The sequence below is a fragment of the Rhinolophus hipposideros genome (genome assembly GCF_964194185.1).
Source record: "Rhinolophus hipposideros genome assembly, chromosome: 5".
NCBI lineage: Eukaryota > Metazoa > Chordata > Mammalia > Chiroptera > Rhinolophidae > Rhinolophus > Rhinolophus hipposideros.
Genome location: NC_138051.1, coordinates 16,658,203 through 16,685,636, shown reverse-complemented (window position 1 = coordinate 16,685,636; position 27,434 = coordinate 16,658,203). Strand labels below are relative to the sequence as shown.

General features: G+C 36.3%; 1 protein-coding gene across 1 annotated transcript in view; it reads left to right on the top strand.

Moving 5' to 3' along the window:
* Positions 1–27,434, top strand: part of TTC6 (tetratricopeptide repeat domain 6) — a gene marked incomplete at both ends in the record, with an annotated part of 195,629 nt that overhangs the window by 34,357 nt on the left and 133,838 nt on the right. The window lies entirely within an intron of this gene.

Below are 27,434 nucleotides of genomic sequence, written 5' to 3'. Positions count from 1 at the left end.
GGTGATTATTGATATATAGAATGTTTTCCTATCATTTTGTCTCTGGTTTTCTCGCAAGACTGTATCTCCATTTTTCATTTGCCTTTTTGTTGCTGTCTATTATTTCAGTATTGTGGTATTCTATGATTTTTCCCTCTGTTTCTTCTTTTATTATGTTACATATTTCAGTTCTGGAATTTTTTGAGTGGTTACCATTAAGTTTATGTAAAGAATGTTTGATATTTAGAGTGTTCCATTTTCTTTAGCATACTTACTTTCTCCATTCCCTTATGCTGGTTCAGGTGTTTAATCTCCTGCCTTTTATCTTTTGTCATCAGAAATTATCCATATTTATGCTGGTCGAATAGCCTCCTTCAGTATTTCTTGTAGTGCAGGTTGTGTGTTGGAAAATTTCCTCATCTTCTCTATGTCTGGAAAGATCTTTATTCCTCTTTCATAGCTAAAGGATTTCTTTGCTGGATATATTGTTTTTGGCTCATAATTTCTCTCTTTCAATAATTTGAATAATTGAGTCCACTCCCTCCTGGCACACAGAGTTTCTGCTGAAAACTCTGATAATAACCTAATGAGCTTTCCTTTGTCTGTTACCATCTTATTTTCCCTGGCTATTGAGGATTCTTCCTTTGTGGTTAATTTTTGACAGCTTCAACACAATGTGCTTTGGAGAAGGCCTGTTGGAGTTGAGGTAATTAGGTGTTCTGTTTGCTTCTTGGATTCGAGGATCCAGTTCTTTTGATAAATTTGGAAAGTTCTGGTTGATTCTTTGTTTGAATATGCTCTCTGTTCCCTTCTCTCTTTCTTCTCCTTCTTGTATGCCCATTATTCTTATATTGCTCCTTCTGATGGAGTCAGAAAGTTCTTGTAGAGTTCTTTCATTTCTTTTAACTCTCAGATCTCTCTTCTTCCATCTGTGTCATTTCCAGATTTCTATCTTCGATGTCACTGATTCTTTCCTCCATCTGGTCAGCTCTATTACCTAAGCTGGCTATTACATTCTTCATTTCTTTTATTGAGTTTTTAATCTCCAGAAATTCTATTTTGTTCTTTTTTAAAATTTCAGTCTCTTTGGTAAAATGTTCGTTTTGTTCTTTGATTGTGTTTCTCAGTTCATTAAATTTTCTGTCTGTGTTTTCTTGCATCTCATTTATTTTTTTCAGAACTGCAATTTTGAATTTTCTGTCATTTAAGTCACTTATTTCCATGTCTTTAAGTTCATTTTCTGGAGACTTTTCATTTTCTTTCTGAGCTGCCTTGTTACCTTGGTTATTCATGGCAATTAGTGAATTATTATTTTTCTTCCTAGGCATCTACAGGAGTGGTTTCTGCAACATGTTGGGAGGAAGAGGTCTTTCCTTTGCCTTCCAGTAGGTGTTGATAGAATGCTTTATATTGTTTCTAACTGCAAGCTTTAATTCTCTCTCATGCTGTAGTGTTATACTTTCTCTGCACTGTTCTGGCTTCTCACACAGGTAGGGATTCTCTGGAAGGTAGGCTTCTCTTTTGTGAGCAGGTTGTCTGGGTCTCAGTGCACCGCTTCTGTTGGGGGATGCGGAAAGCTTCTGAAGTTTGGAAGCTCTTCCTGCATTCAGATTCAGGGCCTGTGTGTTTCAGCGGCTCTGTTTACCCCTGTATTTTTTCTTTTTTTATTATAGCCACTCTAACAGGTGTGAGGTGATATCTCATTGTGGTTTTGATTTGCATTTCCCTGATGATTAATAATGTTGAGCATGTTTTCATGTACCTGTTGGCCATCTGTGTGTTAGATCTTCTACTCATTTTTAATTGGACTTTTTTTTTTTTTTTGCTCTTGAGTGTGTGAGTACTTTATGTATTTTTGGTGTTACCTCTTTATCAGACAAAATGATTTGCAACTATTTTCTCCCATTCAGTAGGTTCCCTTTTAACTTTGTTAATGGTTTCCGATGCTGTGCAGAAGCTTTTCAGTTTGATGTAGTCCACTTGTTTATTTTTGCTTTTGTTGCTTTTGCTTGTGGCGTCGGATTCAAAAAAATACAAGAGCTATGTCAAGGAACTTACTGCCTATATTTTCTTCTAGGAATTATGTTAGTCTTTAATCCACTTTGAGTTAATGTTTGTGTATGGAGTAAGATCATGGTTGTGTTTCATTTTCTTGCATATAGCTATCCAGTTTTACCATAACCATTTCTTGAAGAGACTGTCATTTCCCCATTGTATATTCTTTGCTTTTTTGTCAGAAATGAATTGACCATATAGTAGTGGGTTTATTTCTGGGCTTGCCATTCTGTTCCACTGATCTGTGTGTCTGCTTTTATGCCAATACCATGCTGTTTGGATTACTGTAGCCTTGTAGTATAGTTTGAAGTCAGGGAGCATGATGCCTCTCGCTTTGTTCTTCTTTCTCAAGATTGCTTTGGCTATTCAGTATTTTTGTTTTGTTTGTTTTGTTTTGTTTTATAATTCTATACAAATTTTAGGATACTTTGTTCTATTTCTTTGAAAATTTTCATTGGAATTTCAATAGGTTGCTTTGAGTAGTGTGGACATTTTCACAATATTAATTTTCCAATCTGTGGGCATAGACTATCTTTCCATTTATTTCTGTTTTCTTCAGTTTCTTTCATTAATGTCCTATAGTTTTCGATATATAGGTCTTTCACCTCCTTGCTTAAATTTATTCCTAGGTATTTTATTATTTTGGACACAATTGTAAATGGGATTGTTTTCTTTATTTCTCTTTCTGATAGTTCATTATTAGTGTATAGAAATGAGGCAGATTTTTATATATTGATATTGTATCCTGCACCTTGACTGAATTTATTTATTAGTTCAAGCAGTTTTTTGATGGAGTCTTTAGGGTTTTCTATATAAATATTGTATCATTTACAGACAGTGATAGTTTTACTTCTTTTACAATATTATCATTTACAGACAGTGATAGTTTTACTTCTTCTTTTACAATATGGATGTGCTTGCTTCTTTTTCTTGACTAATTGCTCTGGTCAGTATTTCCAATACTATATTGAATAGAAGTGGTTATAGTGGGCATCCTTGTATGTTCCTGATCCTAGAAGAAAGGCTCTTAGCTTTACACCATTGAGTATGATTATGATTAGCCGTGGGCTTGTCATATGCGGCCTTTTTATGTTTAGGTACGTTTCCATTATACCCACTTTACTGAGAGTTTTTATCATAAATGGATGTTGAAAAACTTCTCCTAGAACAAAGAGAAGACAATGAGGAGGAAAATAGGAGAGAAATATATAAAAATAAGAATCACTCCAGAGGTCCAACATCCAAATAATAGGAGTTCAGGAAAGAAAAAATTAAGAAAACAAAGGGTAATTTCCCAGAACTGAAAGATGTGAGTAATGAGAATATATTCGAAGTGCTAAAAGAAAATAACTTCCAACCAGGCAAACTCTACCTGACCAAGTTATTCAGAATTCAAGGAGAGAGAGTTTTTCAGGTAAGCAAAAACTAAAGGAATTCATCACCAGTAATCCATAACAAGAAAACATGAAAGAATAAATATTTCTGGAAAGGTAAATATACAGTAAAGGTAGTGGATTAATCATTTATAAAACTAGTATGAAGGTTAAAAGACAAAAGTGATAACAATAACTATGATTGCAATAATTAAAGGATGAACAAGATAATAAGATGTAAAATGTCACAACAAAAATATAAAATGTGATGGGGAAGAGTAAAAATGTTAAGATTTAGAATGGGATGAAACTTAAATTGTAGTATGTCAGCCTCATGGTAACCACAAAGCACAAACGTTTAGTAAAAACACAAAAGATAGAGAGAAAGAAATATAAGTACATCACTAAAGAAAGTCATCAAACCGAAAAGGAAGAGAGCAAGAGAAGAAGAAAGGAACAGAGAGGAACTTTCTTTGTATTCATTCCTGCTAGCATATTTTATTTTCAATACTTTCTGTCTTCTGCTCTGGCGTGAGAGAGACAGTTATTGGGCAGCATAGAGTGGGATCTAGGGACGCTGTTTTCTCTTCCAATTGCACCCTTGTGGTTTAGATTTGGAGATTGATACTTTCAATTCCTAAATCTTTTGGAGACTGACACTTTCAATTCCTAAATCTTTGTGAGATTTGATAGTATGACTTGTTTTGCTTATGGGATTTTTATTTCATGTAAAGTGTGGTTAGCTTTAATAGAGAGGTTTTTTTAATCTTATTAAATGTATTGGGATGACAATGGTTAGTTAAATTACATAGGTTTCAAGTGTACATTTCTATAATACATCATCTATATACTGCATTGTGTGTTCACCACCCAGTCAGTTCTCCTTCCATCACCATATATTTGATCCTCTTTATCGTCTTCTACCACCTCTTCTCCCCCTTTACCTTCTAGTAGCCATTAAACTGTCATCATGTTCTATGAGTTTTTGTTTGTCTTGTTCATTTGTTGCTTTCAGTTTAATATCCCACATATGAGTGAAGTTATATGGTTCTTTACTTTTTCTGACTTATTTTGCTTAGCATGATAATCTCAATATTCATCCATGTTGTCACAAATGGCAGTATTTCATCTTTGCTCATGGCAGAGTAATATTCCATTGTGTATATATACCACATCTTCTTTATCCAATCATCTATCGAAGGACACTTTGGTTGTTTACATGTCTTAGCCACCGTGAATAATGCTGCAACAAACATAAAGATACATGTATCTTTACAGGTAACTGTGTTCAGATTTTTTGGGTAGAAACCCAGTAATTTTTTGAGAAATCTCCATACTGTTTTCCATATTGGCTGTATCAATCAATTTACATTCCCATCAGCAGTGTATGAGCGTTTGTTTTTCTTCACAGCCTCTCCAACTTGTTATTATTTGTCTTGTTGATATTAGCCACAATTAGCTAAAGCAATCCTAAGGAAAAAGAACAAGTTTGGAGGTGTCACACTCCCTGACTTCAATTTATACTACAAAGCAACAATAATGAAAACAGCATGGTACTGGCAGAAAAACAGACACATGGACCAATGGACTAGAACTGAGAACCCAGAAACAAACCTGCATATGTATGGGCAGATAATTTTCAACAAAGGAGTCAGGAACACACAATAGAGAAAAGAAAGCCTCCTCAATAAATGGTCCTGGGAAAATTGGAGAGCCACGTGTAAAAGAATGAAACTAGACTGCTATCTATCACCGTGTACAAAAATTAACACAAGATTGATCAAAGATCTAAACATAACATCTGAAACAATAAATTGAATGGAAGAAAGCAGAGGTACTAAACTTATGGACCTTGGGTTCAGAGAGGATTTTATTAATTTAACCTCAAAGACAAGGGAAATAAAAGCAAAAATAAATGAATGGAACTATATCAAACTAATAAGTTTCTGCACAGCAAAATAAACCATCAACAAAACAAAGAAGCAACCAATCGAATGGGAGAAGATATTTGCAAATACCTCCAATAAGGGGCTAACATCCAAAATATATAAAGAACTCATACAACTCAACAACAAAAAAATAAACAATCCAATTGAAAAAATGGGCAGAGGACCTGATCCATTTTTGTTTCTCCCAAGAAGACATACAAATGGCCAACAGATGTGTGAAAAGATGTCAACTTCACTAGCTAATGGGGAAATGCAGGTAAAAACCATAGTAAGATACCACCATAGAGAGTTTTTGATAAAATAATAAGAAAATATTTATAAGACATTCTCATATCAGCTTATCAATGTTTATTGTTTTTAATGTGCGTCTTTACTTGTTTATATGCTGGCAACTTACTTTGTGCATTACAATAGTAAGACACAAGGATAAATAGCCATCTTGTAGAATACATTTTGAGGTTCTTACTGTCTATCAAGTTTTGTCCAAAGTAAACTTCCTTTCACATATTTGTTTCCAATTGGAAGAGTATTTATTTAAAGCAATATCTTTCCTATAGTTAAAACTTGTTTAAGGTAATGCTTTCTATAGATGCTTTTTAGAAATCTCTTTTTATTGAAAAAATATTAAACATAACTTTAATAAAATAGAAGTTGGAACTGACAGAATTGTCACTCAGAAAGTAAAGCAGTTCAGGAATAAATAGTTTTTCTCCTTTTTATTTAGTTTCATGAATTTCAGAGAATATATATAGTTGGTATCCAGACAAAGGTTAAATTAGTTTTAATTAGTAGTACTCCCAGAAACATGGGTAAGTCAGGTACTTGAGTTGTTGAAAAATTTTGTTTTCTAATCCACAGGGAATGATGCTGCTAGATTTTATAGTTGACCATAATCTACTAAGGTTAACCCGGAAATTATACTTTTCTATCTACCAATTTGTTCCTTAAGTAATTTCTAAATTCATATTGAGTGTATGATTTCATTACTCTATGGATGGGTTTGGGAATACTATGAGTGAGTTGTTTTGGCTGTCTTAGGGTGTGTGTTGTAGTTACTGCTACTGACCCCCGCCTTCTGTCCCCCCAGCTGTTGAACCACTTGCTTATCTAGTGTGGCAGGCCTGGAGGTTTTAACATAAAGACTGGAAAAGCAAGAATCATGGCCATGTAACACTTTTGAATTTTGATACCGTAAAGATAAATACTCATATTTATGATAAAACATAAATAGACAATTATGTTTATCTAAATAGAGAAACTGAAAGATACCCAGAAGAGGAAAGACTAAAAAAGAAAAGAAAATGTACAAAATGGATAGTTTTTCATATTTTTTCTTGTATTTTCACTTTAATGTTCTGCGTTTTATTTCCAGCAGTTTTAAAATAAAATTGCGTTTTAATTTCTATATTGCTACTTCGCTACCATGTTATTAATATGAGTTATGATATCTTGAATTTATGAGAATGAACAGCCAACCAGGTTTAATCTTTCCTTCCAGAGCTACCTTTATGTCAATTTGAAGTAACTTTCTTTTCCCTTGAACTTTTCACTATATCTGTAATGAAGGCATGTGATATTCCTGTTTGAGATTTTCTTTTCCGAATAGCTCCTCCCAGGTTTATTCAGCATGACTCAGCCTCAAATACCTTGAACAGGGACCGAAAAAACAAAACAAAAACACCTCCGGATTCCCAGGAAATGCAAAGACACACATTAATCTATCACCACCCAATATTTCATTCATGGGCATTCATAAGGGACGTTGCTACAAAGTCACTCCTCTTTAGAGTGCAAAGCTGAAGGCTTCACATCTTCAGACTCTTAACCACCTTCCTTAACTTCAGTTTGTTGGTTTTATTAAATGTGTAAAGTTGGAATGATAATAACAACTACCACATGGGATTCTTGTGAGAACTAAATGAAATAGTTTTTGTAAAATTTTCCCCAAGGCACACTGTAAGTGCTCAACAGTTGTTCGCTTTCATCGTCCATGGTACCTTCTTTTGCTTATCTCGTCAAGTATCTAACCATTGGGAGTGGGTTGGATTTTTTGGAAACAACCAAATGTCATTCAAAGCAATGTCTTAGTCACATTGATTGAATACTTTCATTGTCGTAAAGCTACTGTGGGTCAAAAATCTGGGTGGGGGTCCTCACTGGAGAAGAAGACAGATTTTCTCTTATGGATGCAAAGTTGTCTCCAACTTTCCTGTAATTCCCCAAATTACAGAAGTATAGAACTTCCAAAATAGACTCCTTGAAGTAGTTGACAACCTTGAGGATGCAAAGAAGAATGAGCTATTGCCCAGCATTAATCCAATCATGACATGCCTTTGAGCAGCTACTGTTTCCCAGGCCCTGTGGTACAGTCCCTGCCCTTATGATTTGGTGGGAGAGACAGGCTTCCAACAGTAACAGTTTTACAAGCCACGTTGTCTATGATTGCCTGTGTTACTGGGAGATGAATTAGTCAGGAATATCAGTGTGTGTGTGTGTGTGTGTGTGTGTGTGTGTGTGTGTGTGTCCATCAGTTTAATTTGAGAGCAATACCTTGACTGTATGTGAAGAATGAACGGCTATAATGGGAAGTGGTGAGATTGGTTGTGGGTTATAATCATTATGAGGCTACACTGGGGATTCCGGAGACATGTAGGCAGAAATTTACTGATTTGGGGAAGAATGGGACGGGGGAGAGGAGAGATGTCAGAAATGGCCCCTCCTTTTTATCATCTCCAGCTGTCTCCGTTGGGTTGCCGTTTCAGAGATGAACACCAGGAAACAACCAGCTTCTTGAAATCTATAAGAAATTAGAAGTAGTTGATGTTGATTTCGAGAGTTAATCCAAATCCTAATTCTCTTACTCATAGGTCAAATGGAAACTTTTTTCCTTTAATAGTTGTGCCAATTATTCCGACATGGTGGTTACAGTATCAACAGACAAAAGTTTGAGAAAACAGTGGTACTTGTGTCAACTGTGGACTGAAAATCAAAGAATTGCCACGATGAAAGTTAATGTGGAACTTTATCGTATGAGGGGATCAGGTTCCCAAATCAACACTTAAGTTGAAAATGATGAACAGTCAAAATTACCCTTGAATATCTCGAAGCACAGGGCTGTGTGATGACTGCTGCCCAGGGGAGCTAAGCTGAGCCCAAGAGGATCTGGCTGATTAATGTTTGGGGATTATCTATCCTTAAAACCAGAGTCACACTCCTTAGATGAGATGCAATCCTCCAAGGCTATGCCAGGAACTGGGACTGCTAGGCAGCGGCCCTGCTAGCTTGTCATCTCATTGATACACTAGAGCTTCAACTTAAATAGATTCCTTCTTTTTCCCCCTACTCCCAGTTCATATAGTTGAATCTCTGGGAGCTAAATGAATATATGATTACAAAGCAACTTGCAAATGAAATGACTTCCAAATATAAACTAGTTTTTAGATCATCCCATCTATTTTATACAGTAATGTAGCAACAGCAGTGATTTCCGGTGTCCCAGGGACTGCTGGGGTCCTGTGGAGTGTGTGTGTGTGGGGGGAGTAATGAGTGCGCAGGGCTCTAGCCCTTGCAGCACTCCCCACCAGCCCTTACCTAACTGCCATGTTTTCTATTGATCTGCTTTATATGTTCTACCTCCAAGTATGAATTTGTTTGACAAAAGGCCCCTGCTTTCAAAAAGTTGAAAGCCACTGTTTGAAAGTGTCTTTCCAACAGTCTTAATTCTCTGCACTGTTCCCCTCCCCAGGCCCAGCACATACTTACTACTATGAATCAGATTTGAGTCCCATGGGGCTGGACCAGCAGACAAACCTGAGAGACAGCATTGTCTCCTCACTCAGAAGACCAAGGCTTTATTTTGGAATTCTGCTCATCATGCTCTTTTCTTCTTAGTGTTTTTGTTTTTTTTTCCCCCCAAGTGACTCTCCACACTCACACAAATGAGATTTTGGGAAATCTGTCCTGTTGGACTTTGCCAGATATGTCCAAACGTATCTGAATCCCATTTAGACTCAAGATGGGGTTCCCTTATATTAAAAAAAAAATACTTGAAGGTTATTTATTTATTAATCTTTTTAATCTTTTTTCTTTGATCTGTAAGAATCTCCTTAAGGAATGGAGAATGAGAATTAGTAAGAAGTATTGTTTTAAACCTCCCTATTTCCACTGACTGTGCCTTCAGTTAAGCCCTCATCAGCTTTCACCTGGATCTTTGCAGCATTTTCAAGAACAACTTCCAGTTCTTACCTCAACTAAAAGTTTTCACCAGGTTCTTGTATTATGTTACTTTCTCACTAAAAGAATGGCTTTTGGCTTCATCCCTACTGACCACAGGATAGAGTCCAACTTTAAAGCATAGCTAACATAAAGGATCATTCATGATTTGAACTTACGAAGTCAGATCTTTTCTCTTGCCATCTAATGTCATTCACCAGCTGTATCAGTCAGCTAATGTTGTGTAACAAACAGCTTCCCAAACCCAATGGCTTAAAATAACATTAGTGTAGTTCTCACATCTGTTGATTGACATTTGTGTCTGAGGGTCATTTGGTTTATTCATGTATCAGTGGATTACCTGGAGACGTTAGCTGGGGCACACTGCTCCACTTGTCTTCCCTCTGGGAGCAAAGTCCAGACCAGGCACATCTATGCATGTTTTCACCCTGGAACCATTGTTCTGACCAGGCATAGTGACAACAGAAGCTCTAGAGAGCAACATGCAAGACCTCTCGAGCCCTAGGTGTGGAATCGATACATTAATACTTCTGCCTCAGAGCAAGTCACATAGATGAATTCACAGTCAAGAAGTAGGAAAATACACTTTTTCTTTTGATGGGAAAACTGAAAGGTCACCTAGCAAAAGTGGATAGAATGAGAGGTGAAGAATTGAAGGCATTAATATGATTTACCACACCAGTCAGCCACTGCGCTTTTAAAACTTCCTGGACATACCATGTCTGTTTAGGAAAGGGATGGGCCATTGTGTCATGAGGAAGCCTGGCAAATCTACTCTTGCTGAAAATCTGTAATGAGGCTTCAGATTCTTGATTCTGTGACTCCTTCAGTCTCTCCCACTGATTCTGTGAGTCTTGCCAGCTTTTCAGTGCCTCCTATATTACAAGTCTGTTTCTGATGCTCCCAACTGAGAACCTTGATTGAGCCACATGATGACTTGAATAAGCCTCTTGCTCCAGAAATTAACAAAGTGAGGAGGTAAATTAAGGATGTAGGTAATATAGTACAAGTTCCCACAACTTCTTACAAATCAGATGAATAGAATGAATGTTCCTTTTGAATTGGAATCTGGCTGTCAGTGAAGCCATCTTTGAGAGTTAAGTGACCTCGACACCACCACGGGGTTCATCATCATCCTGTGAAGTAGAGCTGGGGATAGGGAGTGAGGGAGCTAGTGTAAAGATACCTTCCATCCACACCCCACTTCTGCAGTAAGGGGCCTGTGTGTGCCTGCCCCAGGGAGAGAAAAGACCTGAAAATCTGCCTAAAGTGTCTTTCTCCACAAGGGATGCTTTTGTATCCATTGGACACATTTAGTCCTAACTTCCGGTTATGGCCCTTTTTAAGGAAGTATTACCTTTTATTCCAAATCTATTGAACCTGCCCCTCCTCACCCCAACTCCATGGTACAAATTTACTTTCTGCCTCCCCTATGACATGTATTATTGTTGTTTATGTACACATCAGTGTGTATGTTTGTCCAGGTTGTGAATACTTAAGTGATCAGAATAGAGTCTTACTTGTCGTTTTATTTTTGGTGGAATGGATCAAATGAATGTTGAATCTGCCTTATAAGGCCATAAACAACCTGGAGACAAGATTATTTATCTCCTGCCTTTTTATCCCTTATGTCACTCCACATAATTCCTTGGACTTCGTAGTCACTCTGTAAATAAATATTCGTCAAATGATGTAAACAAAAATATGCTTGCTCTTGGAGACCTGAATTTTATTATTGAAGTATTTGTTTATGTTATTAAATCATGCACTGAGATTAGGCTTCAAGAATATTCTTATGGATTCTTCTGAAAATGTATTATTTCCACTTACAGATCCATATGAGAAAAGTTTGGAGAATTTGGTATGGAGAAGAAATAACTGAAGGCTGATTATAAATGCGTTTTTCTGGATGATGTTTATCAGTCATTTTTCATCTTAACTGAGAAAGGTGTATACATTGTCTAAAATGTAAACATAAATTAGATGTTATTTGTAGATTTGTGTGACTGAAAGGACTTGCAGAATTTCCTTCATTAGCTTTGTTTAATAATAAGACTAAGAACTATGTTCTTGGTGTGGGTTTATAACATGTCCTACTTCTAGTAAGCTCTTTGATTCTTTGTGATTCTGTAGTTTTCACAAATAATGCATGGGTTGTCTTCTAAAGTTGCTGACATATGTAATGAAATGTTACATGATAATATTTCATGATGTATGGGGTAATTATGTGGGACAAAGAAGGGTGTATTAAGTTGTCACCCAGTATATGAGTATATGCATATACTTTTTGTTTTGATTAAAGATCTAGCACAAAATTCTTCACTTTCTAATGGGGTTTCTTAAACAATATATACTTTTAAAAAGGCTAAAAATTATGGAATAATAAGCACTAAGAAAAATACACATACTTACCTAAATAAATAATTGTTATGTGATTTTGAGATCTTAGATCTTAGATTGCCAGGAAATGCTATAAAATATCGGAAGAGCCAGAGTTTTACCTTTGCAGTCCTTTCTAGTTATTTATTTCTTTATAAAAAATTACCTCAAAACTTAGCTGTTTAAAACAATGAGCATTTATTATTTCACACAGTTTTTGTGGGTTAGGGATCCAGTTGCAGCTGAGTTGCATGGTTCTGGCTTGAGGTCTCACGTAGAGTCAGCATCTTGTCGGGAATGCTGTTTTTTGAAGCCTTGATTGGGTCTGGAATATATGCCTGTGGGGACAAGACCCCAAAAAACAGTTTCCAGGCTCTTGGCCTCACATAGAAAGGTGCTGGCTCGGGTAGTAAATGGCCATCAACTGTGATCAGATGGCCAGCAGCTGTGGCTAGTTGGCCGTCAGCTGTAACCCGTAAGCCATTGACCACTAATATAACTGCTGTGGCTACGCTAGCAGAAAAGGAATGGGGGCTAGCAAGAAGATGGTGGCTGGCAAGCGCGGACTGCTGTTAGGCAGATTATGTAGATCCTGCTTCCTGTGTCTCCAGCCCAGCCGCCAGCAAGAATATATTGGTTTGACTCCCCTACTTATGGCTCTGTGGGTGTTCCTTTTTGGCCTTACCGTGTCCTGCATTCTTGGGCGGGGAGTGGGAGCTGAGACCCTGCACGACAAATGGTGCAGCGAGCAGGGTCCCCTGCGTGACAATGCCTTAGTCACAACACTGGCGATTTGGTACTGGCTGTTGGCAGGAGGCCTTGTTCCTTACCACATGTGCCTCTGCAGAGGACTGCTTGAGTGTCCTCATGACGTGCAGCTGGTTTCCCCCAGAGTGATCTAAGAGAAAGGGAGGGGGAAGTTGCAGTATCTCTTCTGCTATAGCTGCTTACTGTCATTTGTGCTGTATCTTACTGATTACATAAGTCAGCCCTAATTACTGAGGAGGGGACTACTCAGGGGCATGAATACCAGGACGTAGGAATCGCTGGGGACCATCTTGGTCAATGGCTGCCAGGGCCTTTTTGTAATAAGATCTGAAAATGGTATTACATATGTTTTTGCTGAACATTAGTATAGATTAGCTGTATATTGTTTTAGTTAAAATATTTTTAAAGATTTTACAATAGGAAACATTTAAGAAATTAATTGAACTTATTTGAATTAGGGATAGCAAAGACAGTTTTTCAGGTTTAGTGTCATTTGAGACACTGTAACAAATATGTTTTCATTCTTCCTTGCTTTGTGTTTTGAAAGTTTTAGTTTTATAGATTTCTGTTGACCAAATAATCAAAAGAGATATAAGGACTTTCAAAATTAATTGATGCAGGTACATAATTATTTTCAGTTGTCTTATGTAAGATATGAAATGAGAACCACTCTCCTCCTTTCTTTCCTCCCCTGCGTCCAGGAACCAGCTCTTCCCCCAAATTTATATCTCAATGGCATTATTGGAACTGGTGCATTTTCTGATATTTATACTCTTATCCTCATCTCTCTACATAAACTGAATTCATATTGCACTTGGAGCCTGTGTATAATGATTATGCTTGTTTGAATACATTGCTTTGCATTTTAAAAAAACGTTATTTCTGGCCTGTTGTTTTTGTCTTCCTAACAGATTGTAATTCTCTTGAGGAAAATCTTGCCGTGTATTTCTCTTGGATTCTTTGACCTGAAGATTCTTTACACAGTGTTGCTCACATAGCTGATCATAACTCACTAAATTGTGTTTAATTCAAAGGAATGTCACACCCGACACAGCAGGTACTATAACCTGCACGCAGGCATAATAATTCAGGTATCTACAGACTTCGGAAAGGAAAAACCCGGATTTTGTGTGGTCTTCCCTGATGTGAATGTTCAGGAGTAAAGGAGAGAGTGCATTGCCTGACAATAGTCTTGATCATATTCTGGAAATATCTTCCTGATTCCATCTATTTTAGACGACCTGGGTTAAACAAGCTTTTCATAAATGCTTCCATTTTATTTTTCTAAAAGCACTGTATAGTTATATGGTATACGACACCTATCAAGAAAGTGATAATAAGTGGAAAAGTACTTGAAATGTGGTGGTTCTGGAAATATTTTGGGGTTTTTTCAGCAGGCTTAAATAATGGACTATATTCTGTTAAGACTTTGTGGAAAAGATACCATGCGTAGTTGTAGTGTCTGTAGCAATTTTATGCTTAAATTTATATGGCAGCCATTGAGAAGTTCTGCTTTATTTTTTCAAATCATATTTTCCAGAACTGACAGTTTACTGAATACAAGGTTCAGCCACCCAGAACTATCATATAAAATGTTTAATAAAAAAAAACGGTCAAACGTGGTTAAGAATGAATGCAAAGCAGCCCTGGCACATTCTTGTGCCTGTAAGCAGGATTCTACAGGCCAATGCCGGCAGGGTTTTGCCTGTGGGATGTAAGAGAAAGTTAATGCAAAGCAGGGCAGTTTCTCAAGAAAGTAACCTGTGTGGACAAGTATTTGTTTAGGGCCATAAAAATGTCTTTTTTTCCCTTCTTTCTGAAACTGGAACTTCATAGTAAGTTATTTAAAGGCGGTGCAACTTGAATAAGTGCTGATGAAACCACAAAAGAATACGTATTAGAAACACTCTTTTGACCCATGTCTGTGCAGCCTGCCTCATTTGGGGAGAACCTGAACTGCATGAGGAAAAAGTGGGGGGTAAGTTGCTCTCCCCACTTCTTCTTTTAAAGACGGTTGAAAAATACTGGGTCTGCCTCACAGGCTAGTGGAACACTGCTGCTTCTGTTGTTTGTCCATCTGCTTGAGGCAGTTTAAGGGAAAGACTATGTACTCTGTTTGTTTTGAATCCTACACAGCACACTTTGGGGCTCAAAGCTCTGGTTTCAGTGTCTGTAAAATTAGGGCTTCCTTAGGACTTAACTGATCTTTCAAGTTCCTTCCAGTTTTGACATTTTGGATTCTAAGTTAGACACCACAGGTAGAAACTACTCTGTGAAACACATGAAAAAGGTACCCAGGATTGTGAAATTGGGCTACTCGTGGATTTATAAATTTCCAAGTATTTAAAAAATTGGTTCAACACTCTGCCAGCCCTTTGAAAGACGTAGAAGTATAACACTCATTATAGTTTCTTTTTCTTTCTTTTTTTAAAAGATAAGTTTTAAATTTTTTATTTGGGAATATTGGGGAACAGTGTGTTTCTCCAGGGCCCATCAGCTACTGGTCATTGTCCTTCAGTCTAGTTGAGGAGGGTGCAGATAAGCTCCAAGTTGAGTCGCTGTTTTCAATCTTTCAATCTGCAGGGGGCGCAGCCCACCATCCCATGTGGGAATTGAACCGGCAACCTTGTTGAGAGCTCACGCTCTAACCAACTGAGCCATCCAGCTGCCCCTTATTATAGTTTCTGACTTAGTTATGGACACAAGGTAGAATTAATACATGTTAGGCAAAATACTAACTGTATTTCTTTAAAAAATTCTCTGATTTTTCTTTTTAGTCCCAAATCCAAGATTTTTGATTCAAGGTAATTTTTATATCTGAGAAAGCTTTTCAGTTTTCCTCACGTTTCTTTAGGCACTGTTTTGGTAGTTTATATTTTTGTTGCTTTTCCTATTTTCTAAATTTGGTTTTTGCGAATTGATTTTCTGTCTAAATAACCTTATTTCTAATAGTTTTACAGTAGGTTCTTTTGGGGTTTGTAAGCAGATAGTCAGAACCTCTTCAAATCACAGTAATTTGTTTATTTCTTATATGTTTTATTTCTGTTTCATATCTAGAATTTCCTGTATAATGTCAAATTATGATAGTGACAACAGGCATTCTTAGTTTGCTTTTTATTTTAATGAGAATAATAATAGATATTATTATATATAAGGTATTTTCTGTGATCATATATTATCTCATTTATTCTTCACAATAAACGTGTGGAGTATGTATTAGTGTTACCCCCATTTTATAAAACTGAGGCCCAGAGAGATTCAGTACCTGGTTCAAGTCTGCCCTAAAGTGACTGAGACAAGATCTGAATCCAAGCAGTCTGACAATAGAGCATGTGTGCTCAGTGTACTTGTCATACGGCCTTCTACGTGGTTTGCACTTGAAATTACCATGGAGATGATTATATGTTTGTTTGTTTCTTTCAAAATTTGTCTTATAAATTAATGAATTACCTAATGTTAAGTGAAGCATTTCCTGTCCAAATTAACCATTGGGAGCTCTGCCCTCCAGGTCACCATTTGTTTCCAGAGCATGTCAGGATATCTGTTTTGGGTACAAACTTCAGACGTTTGCCATATTTCTAATTAAATATTTTACAGAATATGGTTAGACGTACTTTTATTTTCACTGATTTTCCCCCCCGGTACATGAAAATGCAAACCCTTTTAACTTACCTACACCTTTTATTTTTTGAATCAGTTATATCTTTTTCTATCAAACTACTGACTTTTGCTTAAATTTCATTTAACTTTTGTCTTCAGAAACATCAGTTCCTCATATTGTCTCTCCATTTTCTTTCTTTGATTTTATCACTATCTTTCTATTGCTTCCCTCCCCTCCTTTGGTCATTTTCCTTTATATTTTGGAAGATCTTATCTTTTGTCTTCTATCGTCTGATTTAATTTTCTTCATTATCATATTAAAAACTCTGCTTTTTAATATATATTTAAATATTTTAATACATATTTAAATATTTTAATACTGATATTTCAGTTTATTTTCCTTCAAACCTTCCTATCTCATTCAGTTTAAGTTTCATTTTCATGTTGCTGTTTTTTTCAACTCATTCTCTTTACTCTGCGTGGATTTCTGTATGTTTTGATAGAATTCATCTTCTTGCATCTTTTGAGCACATCATACCGTTTATTAAACTTACTCCTTTGAGATTTCAAGGTGTTATCTTCTTTATTCTGTAATGACTTTTCATAGGCCTTAAGTTGCCTTTTTATCTTTACTCATGAACTAAATGTGTTCTGTAAAGTCTAGATGTTTATGAGCTTAATGTGTTTGTGTTTCACCATGTACTTTTCCCAGGGTGGGTTGACTTACCTAACTCAGTCTCAATACCTGGTGCCAATAAGCTTTCACTATGGAATCTCTATTTCATCATAGTGGCATCTTCTCCAGTACCCGTGGTATGGTTTTTTGAAATGTGGAATTAATGAAAAACATGAAAACCTGTAGGTTTCTTTCTGTCCAAATTGATTCTCTTATTTATTTTACTATCTATAGTTTACTTATTATTTTAGTGGTTACCTTTGGGATTACAATTAATATCCTAATTTATGACAATCTGGTTCAGATTCATACCAACTTAATTTTAATAATATACAAAAATTTTTGCTCCAGGATAATGTTCCCCCTCTCTTTGTGATGCTATTGTCATACAAATTACCTTTTTATATATTATGTGTCTATCAACATATTTATAATTATTGCTTTATGCATTTGTTTTTAAAATCAGATAGGAGAAAAAAGTTTATACTCAAAAAATTCATTTATATTGTCATTTATATTTATGTATCTAGTTACTTTTACTTTTGTTCTCTATTTTTCTTGTCTAGCGTCCTTTTATTTCAGCCTGAAGGACTCCCTTTAGTATTTCATGTAGGGCAATTGTGCTAGTGACAAACTCTCTCAGTTTTGTTTATCTCAGAATGTCTTAATTCCTCCTTCATTTTTGAAGGATAGTTTTCCTGGATTTAGAATTCTTATTTGACTTTTTTTTTTCTTTTAGCACTCTGAATATGTCATCTCACTGCCTCCTGGCCCCCAATGGTTTCTGAGGAGAAATCAGCTGTTAATCTTATTGAGGCTCTCTTGGTGTGTGATGAATTGCTTTTCTCTTGCTGCTTTCAAGAGTTTGTCTTTGAATAGCTTGACAGTTTGGTTATGGTTTGTCTAGCTTCTCGGATATGTAGATTAATGTGTTTTATCAACTTTGGGAAGTTTTCTGCCATTATTTCTTCCATTATCCTTTTTGTCCTCCTCTCTTCTTTTGGGACCCTGTTTAGCTTGATGGTGTTCCATAGCTCTGTTCAATTTTCTCTGTTGTTTTTTCATTTTGTTCCTCAGACTGAGTAACATCAATTGACCTATCTTTAATTTAATTGATTCTTTCTTCAGAATCTGCTCAAATTTGCTTCTGAGCACCTATATTGAATTTTTTGTTTCAATTAATGTATTATAGTTTTCAATTCCAGAATATCTATTAATTCATTTTTATAGTTTCTTTTTCTTTATTGATATTATCTATTTGCTGAGATGTTATTGTCATACTTTCTTTCAGTTTAGACATGGTTTTCTTTAGCTCTTTGAACATATTTAAAATAGGGGACTTAAAATATTTGTTTAGTAGGTCTAACATCTGGGCTTCCTAAAGGATGATTTCTAGTGAATGTCTTGTTTCCAGTGTTGAGCCATACCTTCTTATTTGTTTGCATGTCTCATTTTTTTTTGTTATAAACTGGACATTTATAATAATATAATGTGATAATTGTGGAAATCAGAGCCTCCTTTTACCCCAGGTTTTGTTATTGTTGCTGTTGTTCTTGTTTTTATTGTTTCATTTTACAAAATTGAGTGACTTGTATTAATTTTGTAAAGTATGTATGCTTTGTTGTGTGTGGCCAGTGAAGTCTCTGCTCCGTTAGCTTAGTGGACAGGTAATGCTTGAACGTAGATTTCCTTGAGTGCCTGGAACCAGTGTCTCAGCTTTTGCTTAGGTATTGTTTTGTGTGTTGGGACACACCTTCAGCGCTCAAGCAGTCAGTTTACAACTCTGTGTTAGTCCTTACTTCTGGCTTGCCTAGAGCCTCAAGGTCAATCAAAGGTGAAAACTTAGGGCTTCTATGTCTTTTCTGAACACGTGCACAGCCCTTGGCCTGTACATCAATGTAGTGTAAGACCTGACAATTAGCTTTTTTTTGTTATAATGTAAATGCCTGACATTAATTAAGCTTTTATTTCCCAGGGTATTCACTTCAAAGACATACAAGGTCTGGCAATTAAGTTTGCAAACTCATCCTAGAAAAAGTGCTACATACCTCATTGCTGAATATCACTATAGTCACCTTTGAAGTACTCCCCTTGGGAAGCTATGCACAGACGCCAGTGCCTAGTTCACCCTTCAAAGCAATTTTAGAACTCTTTTTCTGGAATGACCATCAGAGCTCTCATCATCTCACCCTTGATTGTCCTGAATGTCATCAAAATGTCTTCCTTTCAATATTTCCTTTATCTTCAGGTAAAAGAAAGAAGTCATTGGGGGCCAGATCAGGTGAGTAGGGAGGTGTTCCAATACAGTTATTTTTTTAATGGCTAAAAACTCCCTCATGGACAGTGCCATGTGAGCTGGTGCGTTGTCATGATGCAAGAGCCATGAATTGTTGGTGAAAAGTTCAGGTCATCTAACTTTTTCATGCGGCCTTTTCAGCACTTCCAAATAGTGAACTTGGTTAACTGTCCACTTGGTACAAACTCATAATGAATAATCCCATTGGTATCAGAAAAGGTTGGCAACATTGTTGCAACAAATTCACGAACTCATATATCTTGAATGAACACATTGCAAGCCACAAACTATACAAAGAAACAGACTGTCTCACACATGAAGTTCCCCTTCTCGGGAAGCTCTGGTTGACCTAGATAATTGACCATTTGATTGACTGCTTGTTTTTCCTTTTTTACACTTTAATTCCTGATCTTATTTACCAATGAAGAGTGATGGTACCCTGGACACCCACTCTCAATAAACCCCAATGAAGACAGAACCTCAGGTTCTCTCTCGCTCTCGCTCTCTCTTCCCTCCCACCCCCCATGACCTTGTTGTGTGGCCCTGGGCATGCCATGTATCATCCAGACTTGTCAGTAATAAACCTTGTTTTTTTAAAGTTTTTAAATGATTGTTGCTGAGGCACATCTAGCAGCCACAACATTGGCTCCAGTTAGGGAAATGCCTATGAGGTCTCAACACAAATAGTGTCAGCCCCAGTGAGTGCCCACAGGTATTTCTAGCCAATAGTATCACTAGCAATAAGCTGAGACCATCCCCAATCAGCCTACATATTCACAGGGTTGAAAATCACTAAAATGTTTATTTTATTCTTATCTTTAGTTTTCATGGATACTGCTTAGCTGGACGCCAGAGTATGGGAACAGGGCAAGTTAAAACACTAAAAAGCTCACTGTTTCTACTGAAATTCATTAGTATTTATTGAATAACTGCTCCCTGGGTTGTTATAAGACTTCTAACAATAAATTATGAGACACGCAAGTAAACAAGAAAGTACGGTCCATACACAGAAAAAAAGCAATTAGTAGAAAGTATCCTTGAAAAAAACCCAGGCATTGGATTTACTAGACAAATACTTTCAAGGTTTCATATATTTTTGCCTGTATATTTATTAGGTGGTTAGGAGAGGGCATTTTTGGCTATTCTGTTGCCATTTTAACCTGGCCGTTCTGCTTAACATGTTTTTGAGATTCATTTATTTTGTTGCTTATATTAAATGTAGCTCATTTTTATTTTGAGAATGGGATCTTAACTGATTATTGCTGGGGTAAAATTCTATTTGTTGAATTTATTAGATATGTTAGTACCTGTTTTGGTCTGATAGTTTTTCAGTTGATTTTCTTTTTTCCATCAAATATATGATCACATAAGCGATTAATAATGACATTTTGGTGTTCTCTTTTATGTTAGTTTTGTCACTTATTTTCTTTCCTTGTTGACTTGGGTCTGATCTGTCTAATGTTTTATGATGAAATACAGTATTTGGTACAGGAGTCTGCAAATATTTCTTGTGGTGTTAAATTTTCTTCTACTTCTAGTTACTTTTTACTCAGAAATAGGTGTTGAGTTTTATTGATTTTGTTTAGCAGTTATTGAAATGATCATATGAATTTCCATGTTATATGTTACTCTCAAAAACTAGCAATGAATTATCCATGCAGTTTTGGGAAAGATTTCCTTGATCAAGATGGATTGTTTCTAAATATGCTGATTAATTTCACTTGCAAATATGTTCATTGTGGTTTTTGCATTTATGTTCACAAGTTACGTAAATTATAAGTTTCTATATTAAGATATTTTTATTCATCATTGACATTATGTTACCCACAAAAAATGTGTTGAGACATTTCTTTATAAAGTACTTTTTTTCTGAAATATTTCAATTGTAGAATAAGTACTCATCACTAAAATTTTTGAAAATTTATTATTTTGTCATTCACTTCGTATTGTTTAAATAAATAGAAAATTGTACGTAGAGACCCCATTTGTACCTTTTTCCAATAATTCCCTCCCTCATCAGATGTGAGCAATATTCTGAATTTGGTGTTTATTATCATCATCTTTTGATATTTTAATGATATATTTTTAAAACTAAAATGTTGTAAAGAATATTTTGACAGGCTTTCCCATTTCACATTAGTGTCTAGCTGGTATATTTATCAAAAACAAAGTCCCTGGAACCAGATGTAGTCTTGGTTTGAAATTTTCAACTATAGTAGTGAAATTTTTTATTTCTGTTTTCAGAAATATTATTAGCTTTTGTTATATGTCCTTTGAAGTTTTGTCATTAGTGCATACTTTTATATCTTCTGAAGAACTTGAATCTTATTATAATGAATTAATCCTTTCTCCTGCTAATATTTTTTGTTTTGAGGTCTACCTTGTCTGATATTATTGTAGCCACTCCAGTTTTCTTATGATTAGTGTTTGCATGTTATATCTCCTTCAGCTTTTACTTTAAACTATTTATGTCTTTATACTTAAAGTAGGTTTTCTATAACAGTCATGTAGTAGTATCTTTTTTTTTTCTGTAGTGTGACAATTTGTCTTTTAATTGGAATGTTTAGAACCATTTACATGTAGTTATTGATATTGGGTTTAGATTAATCATCTTATTATTTGGTTTCTATTTGTTTTTTGTTCTTTTATCTCTGCTTTACCTGCCTTCTTTTGATTATTTTTTATTTTAGCATTTCATGTAATTCCATATGGTTAGCTTATATACCTCTTTGTTTTATTGTTTTAGTGGCTGCTATGGGGTTTACAATATACATATTTAACTTATCGCAGTAAATAATATACCATCTCACATATAATATAAGAACCTTATAGCAGTATAATTCTTTTTCCCTTCTTCCATCATTGTGCTATCATTGATGCATACTTTACACCTATATATGTTATAAATCTCACAATACATTATTATTTTTAATTTAAACAGTCTATTTTAAAGAAATCCTTAAAGGGAAAATGTCTTTTTAAAAAGATTTTTATTAAAATATAGCTAAATACAATATTAGTTTTAGGTGTACATCATAGTTATTCAACATTTATATACCTAAAGAAGTGATCACCATGGTAAGTCCAGCAACCATATAACACTGTACCATGCTATCACAATATTATTTACTATATTCTCTATGCTGTACATTAAATCCCCATGACTTACTTGTTTTATACCTGAAAATTTGAACATCTTATTCCCCTTCAGCTTTTCTTCCCTTGTTTAATTTTTCAATTACAGTTGACATTTGATATTATTTTATATTAATTTCAGGTGTACAGCATAATGGTTACACATTTATATAATTTACGAAGTGATCCTCCTGACTAATTTAGTACTCACCTGGCACTATACACCATTATTACCATTGACTACATTCCCTATGCTTTACTTTACATCCCTGTGACTATTTCGTAACTACCAATTTGTACTTCTTAATGTCTTCACCTTTTTCACTCTGATCTCCAAACCCCCTCTGATTTATTACCCCAATAATTTTAGTACCCTTCTGACACCATACAATTAGTTACTACAATATTATTGACTATATTCCTTATGCTACCTCCCCATAACAGCTTTGTAACAACCAATTTGTACTTCTTAACCTTTCCCCTTTTCACCCATTTCTAAACCCCCTCCTGTCTGGCAACCATCAAAATGTTCTTTTTATCTATGAGTTTGTTTCTGTTTTGTTTGTTTATTTTGTTCTTTAGATTCCACATATAAGTGAAATCACATTGCATTTGTCTTTCTCTGACACACTCTACTCTGCACAATACCCCTCATGACGCTCCAGATGGCAAGAACCCATTCCCTTCCATGGCTGAGCAATATTCCATTGTATATATGTACCACCTTCTCTTTATCCATTCTTCCATTTACAGGCACCCAGGCTGCCTCCACATCTTGGCCATTGTAGACAATGCTGCAATGAACATAAGGAGGCACATGTGCCCTGGAGGTTGTGTTTTGCGTTTCTTCAGATAATCACCCAGAAGTGGGATTACAGGGGCCTTCTTTGTCACTGGTTATAGCCTTTGTTTTAAAGTCTATTTTGTCTGGTGTAAGTATTGCTACCCCAGTTTTTTTTTTTTTTTTCTTTCCATTTTCATGAAATGTCTTTTCCCCATCCCTTTACTTTCAGTCTCTGTATATCTTTTGATCTGAAGTGAGTCTCTTGTAGGCAGCATAGGTAAGGGTCTTGTTTTCTTATCCATTCAGCCCTCCTATCTTTTGATTGGAGGATTTAATCCATTTACATTGAAAATAATTGTTGATAGATATGTAGTTATTGTCATTTTATTATTCATATTTTTTATATTTTTTTTGTCTTAAGAATTTCTTTCTAATATCCCTTGTAATATTAATTTGGTGGTGATGAACTCCTTTAGCTTTTTCTTATATGGGAAGCTCTTTATCTATCCTTTGATTCTAAATGATAGCCTTGCTGGGTAGAGTAATTTTGGTTGTAGGTACTTTTCATAACTTTGAATATTTCGAGCCAATCCCTCTGGCCTCCAAAGTTTCTGTTGAGAAATCAGCTGATAGTCTTAGGGGAGCTCCCTTGTAGGTAATTAACTGCTTTTCTCTTGCTGCTTTTAAGATTCTCTATTTGTCTTTATTTAACCTTTAGCATTTTAATTATGATGTGTCTTGGTGTGGGCCTTTTTGGGTTCCTCTTGTTTGGAACTCTGCACTTCCTGGGCTTGTATGTCTATTTCCTTTGCCAGGTTAGGGAAGTTTTCCATCATTATTTCTTTAAATAGGTTTTCAATTCCTTGCTGTCTCTTTTGCTTCTGGTACCCCTATGATGCAAATGTTGGTATGCTTGATATTGTCCCAAAGGCCCCTTAAACTGTCCTCATTTTTTGGATTCTTTTATCTTTTTGTTGTTCTGTATGGGTGTTTTCTGCTACCTTATCTTCTAAATCACTGATTCAATCTTCTGCCTCAGCTAATGTACTGTGGATTACCTCTAATGTATTCTTCATTTAAGTAATTGCAGCCTTTATTTCTGGCTGGTTCTTTTTCATGTTTTCTATCTCTATTTTTATGTTTCCTATCTCTTTGTTGAATTTTTCCCCAAGATCAGTGAGCATCCTTATAACCAGTGTTTGGAACTCTGTGTCTGATAGATTGCTTGTATCCATTTTGTTTAGTTTTTTTTTTCTGCAGCTTTTTTCTGTTCTCTCATTTGGGAAATGTTTCTTTGTCTCCTCATTTGGCTGCCTCCCTGTGTTTGTTTCTATGTATTAGGTAGGACTGCTATGTCTCCTGGTCTTCTTAGAGTGGCCTTAGGTAGTAGGTGTTGTGTGGGGCTCAGTGGCATAGTTCTAGTTGAGACTTGATTGCTATTTGCACATATGGGAAGGATTGACCCTCAGGCTGATTGATTGTGAGGACTGGCCATGACTACAGTGGAAGAGCTGTTGTGCAGAGGCTGAACCTATAGAGCAGGGTTCACTTTAGCAGTGCTGTGGTCTGCCCAGTGCGCCTTTCGGGTGTGTCATATTTGGAGGTGGCCGGGTGATACTATTGCCCAGTCCAAAGCTGGCCACTGGCCTGCCAGTCCTGGGGCCTCTTGGGAGTGGAACTGCTGCAAGACAAGTTCAGCTACAGCCTGTGCTGGCCCGGGGCCACCTCACATGAGCCACAAAGCAATCCAGAGATGGCTGCCACCCTTGCAGTACTTGGAGGTGCCTTGAGAGGCCAAGCTGTGAACCAACCTTTATGTATGATTCCACATACACAAAGGCCAGCTGTCATTAGTGTCAGGCTTAAGGTGGCTCAGACAGATGTACGGGACATGCCAAAGCCAGATGCTGCTTGTTGGGTTTTGTGAACCTTTGAGATTTTAAGAATGTCTGCAGCACGAGCCAAGACAGGCTGTTTATACAGAAAAGCCACTGTAAGTGGGCTTGGGTGTGCCTGAAGGTTGGGTGGGGTGTGGTCTTAAGGAATCACTAGGGCAAGGCAGAGGAAAGGTGATAGCCAGTTTGGTGGAGACTCAGGTATGATGTCTGCCTGAATCTGCGCGTAGAGAGGGGGGAGGGCTCAACAAAGAAACAATGGCGTATGTCAGCTCCTCAGTCTGGGAGGAAGCTGCCCCTCCAGTTCTCACGCTGATGCCAGACAATTCAGTTCCTCCCCATATGTCCCTGGCACCTTTTGAGTTGCTGCTCCAGTGCTGGAGCTCAGAGCTAGTGATTCTGTCAATGAGTAAGTTCCTATGTGGTCCCTTTAAGAAGAGTGCCTGGGAGTGCAGCCACCCACTGTCTCACTCAGCAACAATTTCCACTGGTTTTCATAGCCAGAAATTATAGAGACTTCTCACTCCGACACTGAAACACTGGGTTGGGGAGGGCCTGGGATCCCTCACACCTCTGGGGGTGGGGGCTGAACCTCCGCAGCTGAGAGATTATTTTTAATGGTCACATGCAGGTGACCAGCTCATTTTATAACTCTGCCCCTCCTGCCAGTCTCAAGGTGGCTTCTGCTGTATGTCTGTAGCTGCAGGGCTCTCGTTCAGCTAGAATACAGGTGATCCTTAATAATGGTTGTTCTGTGGCATAGTTGTATTTGATGTGGTCCTGAGAGTAGGTGAGCATGGGGTTTACCTACTCTGCTATCTTGACCTGAAATCGAGTTGGAAAAACATCTTTTTATTTACCCACATTTTTATCATTCTACCACTTATTTCCATTGTGAGCATTCAAGTCTTAATCTGATAACATTTTCCTTCTGCTGGAAGAATTTCCTTTAATATTTCTTGTAATGCAGGTTTGATGGTGATGAATTTTTTCACCTTTTGTTTGCTGAAAAGCTATATCACCTTTGGTTTGGAAAGATATTTTTGCTGGGTATGGAATTCTGTGTGGACGTTGTTTTCTTTCAGTGTGGAGACTAAAATATGTTGCTTCTTTGTCTTTTGGCTTGCATAGTTCTGACAAGCCTGCAGTATTAATTTGTGGTAATCAGTTGTTGGTAATTCTTTTTTATTTGTACTTCATGTTTCTCTGGATGCTTATAAGAGTTTGTCTTTATTAGTGTTTTTCACCATTTTGATTATAAGCATTGCTTGGCACAATGTTCTTTGTGTGTTTCTACTTGGAGTTCATAGAGCTTCTTGCAGGGGGAGGTTATAGTTGTCAAGAAATTTAGAAAATTTTGGCCATTTTTTTTGTATAAATATTTTCTCCTCACTCTACACCCCCACTTCTGGGACTCTAATTAAATATATGTTAGATTGAGAATCCATTCATTTTGTTTCAGTCTTTATATCTCTCTGTATTTTATTTTGTATGGTTTCTGTTGCTGTGTCTTCAATTAACTGATATTGGCTTACTTTTGCAATGTCTTCTCTGCTATTAATGCCACTCAGTCAAATTTTTATTTCAGATAATGTATGTTTTATCTAGATGTTCCATTTGGTTCTGTTTTTATAACTTACGTTTCCTCCTCATGATATTTATCTCTTTGAACATTTATAATATTTATATTAGAAGGTTAAAGATCCTTATCGCTAATTTCAATGTCTCTGTCATACCTGGGTCCTTTTCTACTGATTTTTGTCCTGGTCATATATCACATATTCATGCTTCTTTATGATTGCTAACTTTTGATTGGGTGATGAACCTTGTGCATTTTACGTTGTAGAGTACTGGATTTTGCTGTCTTCATTTAAAAATGTTAAAAGTTCATTCTGAGGGGCAGTTAAGGTACTTGAAGATCACGTTGATTATTTGAAATGTTGTTAAAAAAGTCCAAAGAAGCCTTACTCTAGGGTTAATTTAGCACTACTACTAATGTATGGTCCTTCTGAGGGTTATGATGAATATACCATGTGTTGAGCATGTCTAGTGAGAGAACTAATGATTCTCAGCTTTATGTAAGCTCTTTGGTAATTGTTTTATTTTTTTCCATGACACTTTTTCTTTGTCTGGCCTCATGTGTTTCACCACTGCATGAGTAGATTAGTATTCACCTAAAGACTCAAGCACCCTTTGAGGGCTTCTGCAGCTATTTTTGGAGCTCTTTCTCTGTGCAGCTCCCTTCTCTCCATGCTGTGCCTAACATATTCTACCTTCTTTGTCTTCTCCTTCCTATAATTTCTGTCTCTTTT